The following is a 10,271-nucleotide window of genomic DNA, read 5'->3' as shown; positions in this document are numbered from 1 at the left end:
TTACTGAACAGCTGAAGCAATGAAGCTTGCTGCATAAAACATTTCTCACTATAACGTTGTCCCGTTACATGCAACGCGACGCCACGCAAAACTGGCCGTTCGCAAAACCGCGGCCGGCGGGCACGCCATGTTGGCTTGCCCTTCATACGAGACTTTGTGAAGCGCAGACCACCGTGCTGAGCTAAACTGCCCGAAATGCCTCGCAGTTTGGCAAGAATGAAACATTTCACACCTTGCGCTTGCCCTGTTAAACGCGACACCACGCAAAACTAGCCGTTCGCAAAATCCCCATGTCACGTCACCGCGGCGGTCAGCACGCCTTGCCATGCCTGTTAGCTTGCCGTTCAAGTGCAGCTTTGTGAAGAGCAGGCGCCGCCGTACTGAGCTAAACTGCCTGAAATACTGCACAGTTTGACAAGAAAGTCAGGAATGAAACGTTTCTCACTTTACTGTTGCTCTGCTAAACGCAACACCTAACAAAACTAGCCGTTCGGCAAACTGCGTCAGCATGGCCGCACCGGCCGGCGAACACGCCATTTTGGCGCAACGGCCTGCCTTAGTGCCTTCACATGCCGCTTTGTCAAGCGTGACGAGCTAAACTGTTCGAAATGAAGCTGTTTCCCGGAAACACAACCTATTACACCTTGCCGCGGTTGGGAACCGTCAGAGTTACGGCGTAACGAACTGCGCCTGAACAGCCGGCGCGCCTGTTCACGAACTGCGAAACTTATTGGCACCGGCCGGCATGGTCAGCGTAAACTGCTTGAAATGCAGCGTAGTTCAGCAAAAAACGTTGCTCACCTTGCCGCCGTTCCAAACCGCTGTCGTTCACCGCAGCAGCCCACAAGAGGTCTGTGCCGCACAAGCGCGGCGAGGCACGAGCACTCAACCGCTCCCTTCGACAACTTCTTGCCGTCTGCTAGCGCTCCGGCGGGCTACCGCTGCAGCGAGTGCCGTCGCGCGCGCGCGTCCGCGCATGAGCACGTTGGTGCCGCCATCCATCAATCGACGGCAGCACAAAAAGTCGCGCGTCATTTCCTGGGGCCAGTTTTCGCCGAGTGACTGCTCTTTACCAATCTCTTTCTCTATGGTTCTGCGGAGGCAGGCTGCGATAGCATCGGTTACAAATTTTATCGCCATCTATCGGATCCGCAACCAAGCTTTCTCCGATGTAGCAAAATTTAGCCTTTCCTAAAAGCTGAGTCAGCGCTGTTGTCTGCCTAACTCCGTGGATCCATGCGGCCAGGGCCCGCTTGCACGATAAAGTTCGAGCCAAGTCTAGACTTAAACAATGTCGTTAGTAAATTCAGACATCTTTAGGACCGGACTTATCCGGGGCTGTCTTAGCATACGCATAGAGACAGTGGGTACCTATATAGGAGGTATTCACATGACGTAACACGCTAGGGTCGCTGCAGCCGATCGCTGTCGCCACCATATTCGTGGTCGTTCCAGTCTTTCGCCCTTTTGTTTCCGCCGGCCGCCGCTGTAAACGACTGTGCTGGAGCTGTGCTGTGTCGATTCGATGTTCTCAGAGAAAACAGCGCAGTGCAACATTTGGAAGATTTGCTTCTAGTGGATCGGTCAGAATGCGGATAAGCGCGTACGCACTTAAGTTGAAAGAGCCTGGAAAGTCGCGCTATGTGGACAAAGTGCGATTGTGTGGCGGTGTCGACCCTCTTGATTTGAATGATCGAGGCCACGTGTGGCCCTCACCGACATAAAGGATTATCTCGTCCATGCTAACTTCTCTAGCTTCATAACTAGAGAACAGCTGAAATGCTACAAGGCATTAGAAGCCCACATTACCTCACCAGCGGTTGGGTGCGGGAACCACGCCTCAAAGTTCTCGCCAACAGCCGAGTTGTCATCGTAGTCTAGGTAAGCTCCTTTGTTTTCTTGCTGCACCCTTATGCGTTGCTTCACGGGTTTAAGTGTTGTGAACTGCAGTGATCGCGTGGTTTCGAGCATTGGTGATTTTCTTATAGTCGCGTTTATGAGAACGATTTAATGGTCTCGGAGTCATCTGCAGTGGCGGAAATGTACCGACTGTTCGATCAAACAGTACGAAATTTGTAAGCGTTTTGTCACTGACTTAAGCGCTGTCTACGGCAGCGATCGTAAAATGTCGAGAAAGTTTTTTTCTTTTTTTTTTGCGTTCCGCGAACACCTTTTGACTGCGCGTCTCACATCGGCAGCGCTGTAAAGTTGGTCTGCTGTGCGACCGCAAAACAAGAGATGTTTTACCATAATATTCAGCTGCCAACACACTGACAGTCATGTTTTCTGCCAGATCTTCATTGCAGCTTTTGGCGCATTCATGCACAATGACGGGTTGCTACTTATTGCCCATCAGGTAATTGCTAGTCATATTTCTGTCGCAACATCGCATAGTTACGCGTAAGCATCGTTTGCATTTTGTAACCCCTTGTGAGATAGCAATATCCCTAAAGCTTTTGTGGATTTTGTTTTTAACCAGCTCATTCTCACTTTTATACAGGTTCTACACTCAGTCAGTGAGTGATAAACCACTGTACCCCTGGCTCCTCGTACACCAAGATGTCAATGTGGAAGCTGCCCATTGCACATGTAAGGCAGGCTTGGGGGAAGCTTGTTCTCACATTGGTGCAGTTTTGTTCTACATACAGCCTGTCGTGCAAAAACGGGATAGACAAGCTTGGACTGATAAAGGTAATGCCTGGCTTCCTCCACCAGTACGGTCCATTGAACCTAAACCCGCATCAGATGTGAGCTTTACATCCTTAAAAATGAAGAAGAGGATAATTAATGGAGAAACACCATGTCGTGCGAAACGGCGCTCAGTTAACATTAAACCGACTACTGATGAGCAGTGGTCACAGTTTCTAGCAACATGCCACCGAAAAGGAAGCCCACCAGCACTGTTGTCTCTCGAACCACAGTATGTGCACGAGTTCATCCCTGTTGCGACCCAGTTTCCAAGTGCCATTCTCACAAACATGCAGCAGGACTATCAACGTACCACATGGAGTGCCGTGATGAAGAGATGTTCCCAGCTGGCTGAAAGCATCGCTGTGGACCCACAGGTAGAGTATGGCTGGCCTTTGTACTTGCATTTATTATCTAGCTCTGCTTACCTCTAGAGCATAAAACAAAGCAAGCGAGTGTCCCTAGGCTGTAACAGTTTGTTTTGTATTTCAGCTCGCAGATAACATCGAGAAGAATACAAGAGAACAAGCCAAATGCACTAGGTGGATCGCTTTCAGGGCTGGCCGCGTCACTGCATCTAATGCAAAGGCAGTCTGCCGAACATCACTGATTCATTCTGCGATGTCACTACTCAGAAAAATTTGTTACCCTGAAACCACAAGCTTTTGGTCCCCACAGACTGCTTAGGGGAAAGAAAAAGAATCAAAGGCAAGAGATGCCTTTATCAGACTGTATCAGAAAATGTACATTTAAAGGCTTTATCAGAAAATATACACTTAAATTTTGCATGCAAAGATTCAGGGCTGCACATCTCAACCGAGCGGCCATATTTAACCGCCTTTCCTGATGGCATCATAAATTGCACCTGCTGCAAAGAAGGCGTCCTAGAAATAAAATGCCCATATAATGGCAGGGAAGAACATGTTCGGGAGCTTACCAAAAAGAAGTCCTCTTGTATAACGCTTGTGGAAGGGGCTATCAAGCTCAAGAGCGACAACCTTTATTACTACCAGATCCAGTTGCAAATATTTGTGTGCAAAGTACACTACTGTGACTTTGTGCTGTGGACACTAAAGGACTTTATTGTGATCAGTGTTTGCAAAGATACACAGTTCTGCGGTCAAGCGCCGTGAACAGTATTTCAACACTATTCTTCTGCCCGAACTTTGCTTCCGCTACTGGACAGAGAAAAGCAGTTGTGATCTTCAATACTGTGCTGCAAACAGTGAGAGCAGTGGAAATTTGCCAGAAACTACTGGAGACACTCAGAGGAGTGATGGAAATCAACAAGGCCCTGTGAAAGAAACTGAGACCTCACAAGAGCAGGTTAATTGTTTTTGTCAAGAACCTGAATCAGGCAAGATGGGGATGTGTGACAATTATTCATGCAATTATGTGTGGTTTCACTTCAAATTCGTGAAGCTGAAAGCAGCACCAAAAGGAAATTGGCACTGCCGTGAGTGCAAAAAGATGTAGCACCTGTAGTGCAATAACTATTGCTTTTTCCCCACAGTAGCAACATAGTGAACATTAAACATTTACAAAAGCTGAATAGTCTTATCTCATCTTCGTCTGCAGTCACCCAAATAGGACAGTAGAGTAACTCGTATTGCATAGTGCTGAACATACCAAGGCTATTTTATCAAGCACAGTGGGACCGTTTTCATCACATGCAAGCACCTCCACAGGCAGTGTGTACTTTAACATTTGGTACTTATTGCGGAGCAGTCCAATGACTGTCTCGACGTGAGTTCTAACATTTCCAAGCCTTCGAGTCTTTTCCACTTCACACGCTGAACGTTGTGGCTTGCCTCTGGTGAAAGCAGGAATTACAAGCTTTGTACAGTGAAGTCCAACACTGTCCCCGATAGTAAAGCTCATGTCTGCCAGAGCATAATCTCCAAACTGGAGGTTATTCAGTACACATGTTTCTGTAATGACCTTGTCACTTGGGCGTCCACACCATCAACGAGAAATAAATGTGACGACACCCTGTGGAGCTATCCCGATTAGATACTTGATTGTATTGTGGTGTTTATACTTCGAATATGTGTGCGATCTTGGCAAGAGAGAATAAGGTCGCTCTATAAAAAACCTCAAAACAGTCCAGTATCACAGCTACCTTTGTCCCGAAAGACTGCCGAAAAGCCATAGGCATTGATTCCTGCACAGAACCTGGCCATCTCACAGCATGAGAGAGGCGAGCGAAGGCATTATCTGTCCACTTGTTGACGACCCTTGACACAGTTGGCTGGGATATGTGAAACCTGCGACAAGACAAAATTTTTTATACACAGCACTTACCAAAGAAGTGTAAGAGGCGATTACCTGTATGGCAAATTCTGCAATGGCACGTTTAAACGAAGGCGGATGAGGAATATGAGCATCTCCTGGAAGAGGGTGAGACTGTTCCGGCTTGTGCGTGCAATGCCTTCCTTAAGGACTTCAAGAAGGCCAGTCTGAATGGTGAAATTTTGCACTCCTGTGTAAAACTGCAACATGTCCTCATTCTCCTTCATACAGTCTTCGGTAAGAGACTGCTTGTTCAGTTTGTTTCGCACTTCTTCCAGCTCTACAAGCAAGTGGCGATTTTCTATTTCAATGGCCTCAATTTGCTCCATTGTCATGTCTGTGACTTGTGAAACGTCTGCCTTCCCTGAAAAGATACCGCAGAAAACAATGTGCAACCAGCAATTGAAGTCACCGTAAGGACAGCATGATCAATTTAAAAAATTGGCTTTCTTTCATTGAAAGCAATATGAAAATGTTGCAATCCTAAAAATGCATAAACTCGAGTAAAGCAGTACGTTTGCCACCCTCATGGGAACATGCATCTCCGTCGGTGCATTCTTGATAAGGTGTCTCTCTAATATCGGGACAATCGCCAAAGCGCTGTTAACCGTCTTGCAGGGGCACTGGCGAATCTCTTCTAGAATTCGTCCCATTCTGTACTAGAAGAGACATCTGGTCGAGCTGGTATGGTGACATGATAGAAAAACAGCGCTACAGACGTGGACGGAGGAGAAGAACAAACAGGACGGGCGCTAAACTCACAACTGAAGTTTATTGAAAAACCTCTGATATATATATAACCCAGCCAAGCACCAATGTGCGGTTTGGTGCTGCTTGGCTGGGTTATATATCTGTGTTTTTTCAATAACCTTCAGTTGTGAGTTCAGCGCCCGTCCTGTTTGTTCTTCACCTCCGTCCACGTCTGTTGCGCTGTTTTTCTATCATGCCATTCTGTACATTGATATCCTGCTGCTCCAAAGGACTGTGTGACCGCTCCGCTAGTCGCCTTTTCCTCTTGTACCTGAAAGGAAGCCTTACATTCAGCTACCTGAGAAACGCAAAACCATCAGGTTTCTTTTGAGTGAACATGTTAAAAGCCTGTCCGAAGAAACCAGTGGCAGTATTTATGAGCGCGTAAGTATGCATCCAAACCGCGGACGGGCGTACCGAGATGACGCGTCAGTGCTGTTCCCTTCGGTCCCGTGCCCAAGATGAAGGGAGGGCGCCCAATCTGTGTTGGACTTATCCATTATGTATGCTGGAAGACGTGCGTAAAGGAAATCCTGTTAAGTCGCTTACGAGCTAGCTCTCGACGAGACGTGCAGCTGCTTTACGACAACAAAACAACTTCTTAGCAGCATGCAGTCGCTAAGAAGGCAAAACCGCGATCTGCGGACTTCCAGCGGCGCTTACCTGAACTGAAATGACTCCCACGCACTCTATAGTACGCTTCGCGGTCCATGTCTTTGCGATTAATACGGCGAAACCATTCCGCCCTTCTCCGTGCTGAGATTTTGTTGGTCCGTGCGCACTGATGAGTGATCACTTTTGGTATAATAAAAAAACTGACGTTTAACAAATTCTCATCGTTCGCACTCTTCCGCCAGTGGGCACTGCACCCGTACTAAGCACAGTTTACCATGGCGGTAGGTAGAAAACCGTTTGAAAAACAAAACACCCGCATGAACAAGAAGCCACCGTCCGTCCGTCGCGTACACCTAATGAATCCGACCACCGATATGGTGGGCTAGCCCTGACGACGCTCGTGCCACCTGGTAGCGGGGTCTTAGTGAATACCTTCTATATGGAAAATATTCTCCCCTACCTAGAGACTGCGCAGTGGACCTTAGTGCACGTTCAGTCTCACTACGTGGCGGTGATGAAAACTCTTAACCAAAAAAATAGAGCGCAGGCCCAAAGGGGCGCTATAAGCTGTCGTATAAAATCCGGAAGGCGACGACCCTGCCACGTATACGTAGTATACCCAAGTGCATGATCCGTGTACATGTAGTACGAGTGCCCGAACGCGTTTTGTGCTCGTCTACCTTCATGCGTTTGCCTGCCCAAATTTCTAGAGAGTGGTTGGACCCAGAGCTTGTAATGAACCTGTTCGGTAGCCAAACTGTCTCCTCTGGGGTGCATTCGTGTTGTATGTGGAAGCGTCCCATAAGGCGGCTCTCGACTGCCATCTACGATGGTCGCGTGTATTGGTTCACGAGGTGAGCCTGTAGCTCCTTGAGGGAGGTATGCGCTCCTAGTGCGGACAACCTGGCATTATATGTGGCGACCGCGAAATCCAGTTCTTGTTTTGGGGCCTTTCTAAGGATGGCTTCAATGCATATCCCCGTGTTTCGCAGTTCGTAGGTACGGCATCGAGTGTAGAATCGTGCCGTTTACAAAAGCATGGGTGAGCCGAAGCGCGTCCCCGCACCATAACCACAGCGCTAGCTTGAATATTGATGGACAATACGCCCGACCTGCACATCACCTACTTGTTTGGTTTTGGCGACAGTAGACTCTGGACTTGGCTTATTCTGGTTTATTAAGCAGAAATTTCGGAGCTCCTCAACCTCTTTGATGGGACCTTCTGTCAGAGAGATGTGCAGACTCGGGTTATCTTTTGGGCGGCTGTCACTTGTACATTGGTGAGCAGCCTTGCATAAAGCGCTCCACATGTAATGTGCAGAAAGAGTCAGCACCATCTTAAATTATACGTCGTGCGTTTGAGTTACGCGTACCGTACGTATGCGCGGTCAAAATAAAGCGGTGCCTGCCCAAAAGGTCTACGCGATATTTAAGTTTAGTGCTTGCACTTCACCATGCCTAAGCTGGGTTGCAGTAACAACGCCGGCAAAGCGAAGTGTTTTGCGCGAATCACGAGGCGGCAAGTGCGAATGATAACGGGTGATATCTACAAGTGGCAGTGTGCCGCCATTGGTAGCTAAATACGTGGACCAGATTACGCCGGAAGACAATAGCTGCGGCGACAGGTGCGTACGCGGAAAGGCGCGATAATCGCTATCACTCGTGCCTGTCTTCCTGGCCGTCTCATTATACTTGTGAATCACAGCCGCATCACGATCTCCCGGCCACAGTCATAGCGCCCCAAATCCAGGCCAGAACAAAGCAACCTCGCAATGCGGGGGCTGGACAAGGAAGCGATATGCAGGCATCACTCTGTTTCTGTCGCGTATGCGCACAAGACCAATGACTCAAACCCAGAGCCCTAAAAGGCGCTTACTTCATTGTTCCGCAGAGCACAGTCGACGCGCTTTATTCAGGATTGTTAGCCACTCTACGTACGCTGCCTATTTAACGCTGCAGTAGCATGGCCTCTCAGCCACACGTCAGACGCGCTCCAAGTCAGTTTGGACGGAATACGAGACATTAGACCTCTTCAGTTTCATTGTTGACCGTAGGGTCACAACGTTTTCTAAATTTAATTCAACAGTTACCAAAAAGAAAAGCGATGTGAATCCTGGCGCGAGGTCGCTGCGATATTCAATTCGCACCATAGCAGGTCGCAAAGAGATGAGAGAGTGAGCTGCGTATGGAAAGAAGAGCGATTAGCCTTTGACACCCCACTGGTAGCCCATTGCCGTGAAGCTTCTCCACGATACATCAAAAAGAAAGAACGGCGGCTTTGTTCTTTGTTGTGAGGCAGTTCACTTGAAATATAAGCTATACACCATACCAGCTTCTCCTCATGATAGCGTTAAGTATTAGCCAGTTGTTTTCTTCTTGGCTCGGACATTCCTCGACCGCATTGCCGAGACCGCGTTGGCAGGAGGTAAGATTGGCAATTTTGAAACTAATAGAACTGTTGCTAAAGCTACATTGTCCACTCGACAGTCGGTACCACTCACGATTTCAGCAAAGGATGAATTGCAATTGAAAATCAATATGCAGAAGACTAAGGTAATGTTCAATAGCCTAGGGAAGGAACAGCAGATTACGTTAGGTAGCGAAGCACTGGAAGTAGTAGGCGAATATATTGTCACGAATACAGGGATTTATGGGTATCGGCAACAGGGGCAGATACACACAGTCAAGAGAGAGGTTCCCGAGAAACGGTAACACGAAGACACAAGATCAAGAGTCCACAGTCCTAGCTTGCCGAAGCGCGCGAGAGTCTCCAACTTCTTTGTCGTTCAAGCGCTACCTCGAACCGTCAGGTGGCATTATTCGCCCCCCCCCCTCGAAAAAAAAACCGCAAGCTCACAGAAAAAAGACTACTCCGGATGGCAAATATGACTTTCAGCGGGAATACGGCTTCATGCGAAGCACATGCACCAGGTCAGACGAGCACTGACGACTAGAACTCGGTACAGTTCCGTCTGGAATAACCTCGTACGTAACTTCTGAGAGGCGACGCAACACTCTGTAGGGTCCGAAGTAACGATTGAGAAGTTTTTCTGACAGGCCTGGCCGCCGGACAGGTGTCCACACCCAGACTTTGTCACCAGGCTGGAACACGACATAGCGATGGCGGTCGTTATATCGGCGTGCATCTGTTGCTTGCTGTTTTGTAATGTGATTACGGGCGAGTTGGCGATCTTCCTCAGCGTAGTTGAATTCTTCTGCGTCAGCGGTAAGCAGCTGGTCGTCAGCAGCACATGGCAGCATAGCGTCGGGCATGGTCTGTACATCGCGTCCGTATACTAGGCGAAACGGAGTGAATCGAGTTGTTTCTTGGACGGCCGTGTTATATGCAAATGTGACATAAGGCAATATCTCGTCCCATGTTTTATGCCGGACATCGACATACATGGCGAGCATGTCCGCTATTGTTTTGTTTAGTCGCTCAGTAAGGCTATTAGACTGAGGATGGTAAGCAGTAGTCTTTCGGTGATGTGTCTGGCTTAGTTGGAAAACTTCTTCAAGAAGACGCGCTGTAAATGCCTTGCCACAATCAGTAATGACGCATGAAGGGGCGCCATGGCGGAGGACAATCTGCGTCATGAAAAATTGTGCCACTTCGGAGGATGTTGCACGTGGCACCGCCATAGTTTCCGCGTAACGTGTCAGATAATCTGTAGCCACGATAATCCACTTATTGCCAGCTGACGATATAGGAAAAGGGCCAAGAAAGTCCATACCAATTTGGTCGAATGGTACTAGCGGTGGGGGAATAGGCTGCAGGAAACCCGCTGGCTTCAATGGCGGTGTCTTGCGTCGCTGGCACTCGCGGCAACCTCTAACATATCGATGAACGGTGGCGGTAAGTTTGGGCCAGTAGTAGGCCTGGCGCGCTCTGGTAAGAGTGCGTGCAAAGCCCAAGTGCCCAGCGG

The 10,271-nt window shown here is 48.5% G+C and overlaps 2 pseudogenes; one reads left to right on the top strand and one right to left on the bottom strand.

Annotated features, from left to right (window-relative positions):
- The first annotated feature begins 1,531 nt into the window (after positions 1-1,531).
- On the top strand, positions 1,532-3,375 carry LOC146177548 (uncharacterized; annotated as a pseudogene).
- Positions 3,376-4,264: 889 nt separating this feature from the next.
- LOC146177547 (uncharacterized) lies at positions 4,265-6,322 on the bottom strand (annotated as a pseudogene).
- Between the last annotated feature and the right edge of the window lie 3,949 nt (positions 6,323-10,271).

Source organism: Amblyomma maculatum, chromosome 10, assembly GCF_055883805.1.
Source record: "Amblyomma maculatum isolate TAMU_Amacu chromosome 10, ASM5588380v1, whole genome shotgun sequence".
Lineage (NCBI taxonomy): Eukaryota > Metazoa > Arthropoda > Arachnida > Ixodida > Ixodidae > Amblyomma > Amblyomma maculatum.
The sequence above is the reverse complement of the archived record's forward strand: the minus strand, read 5'-3'. Positions and strand labels throughout refer to the sequence as shown.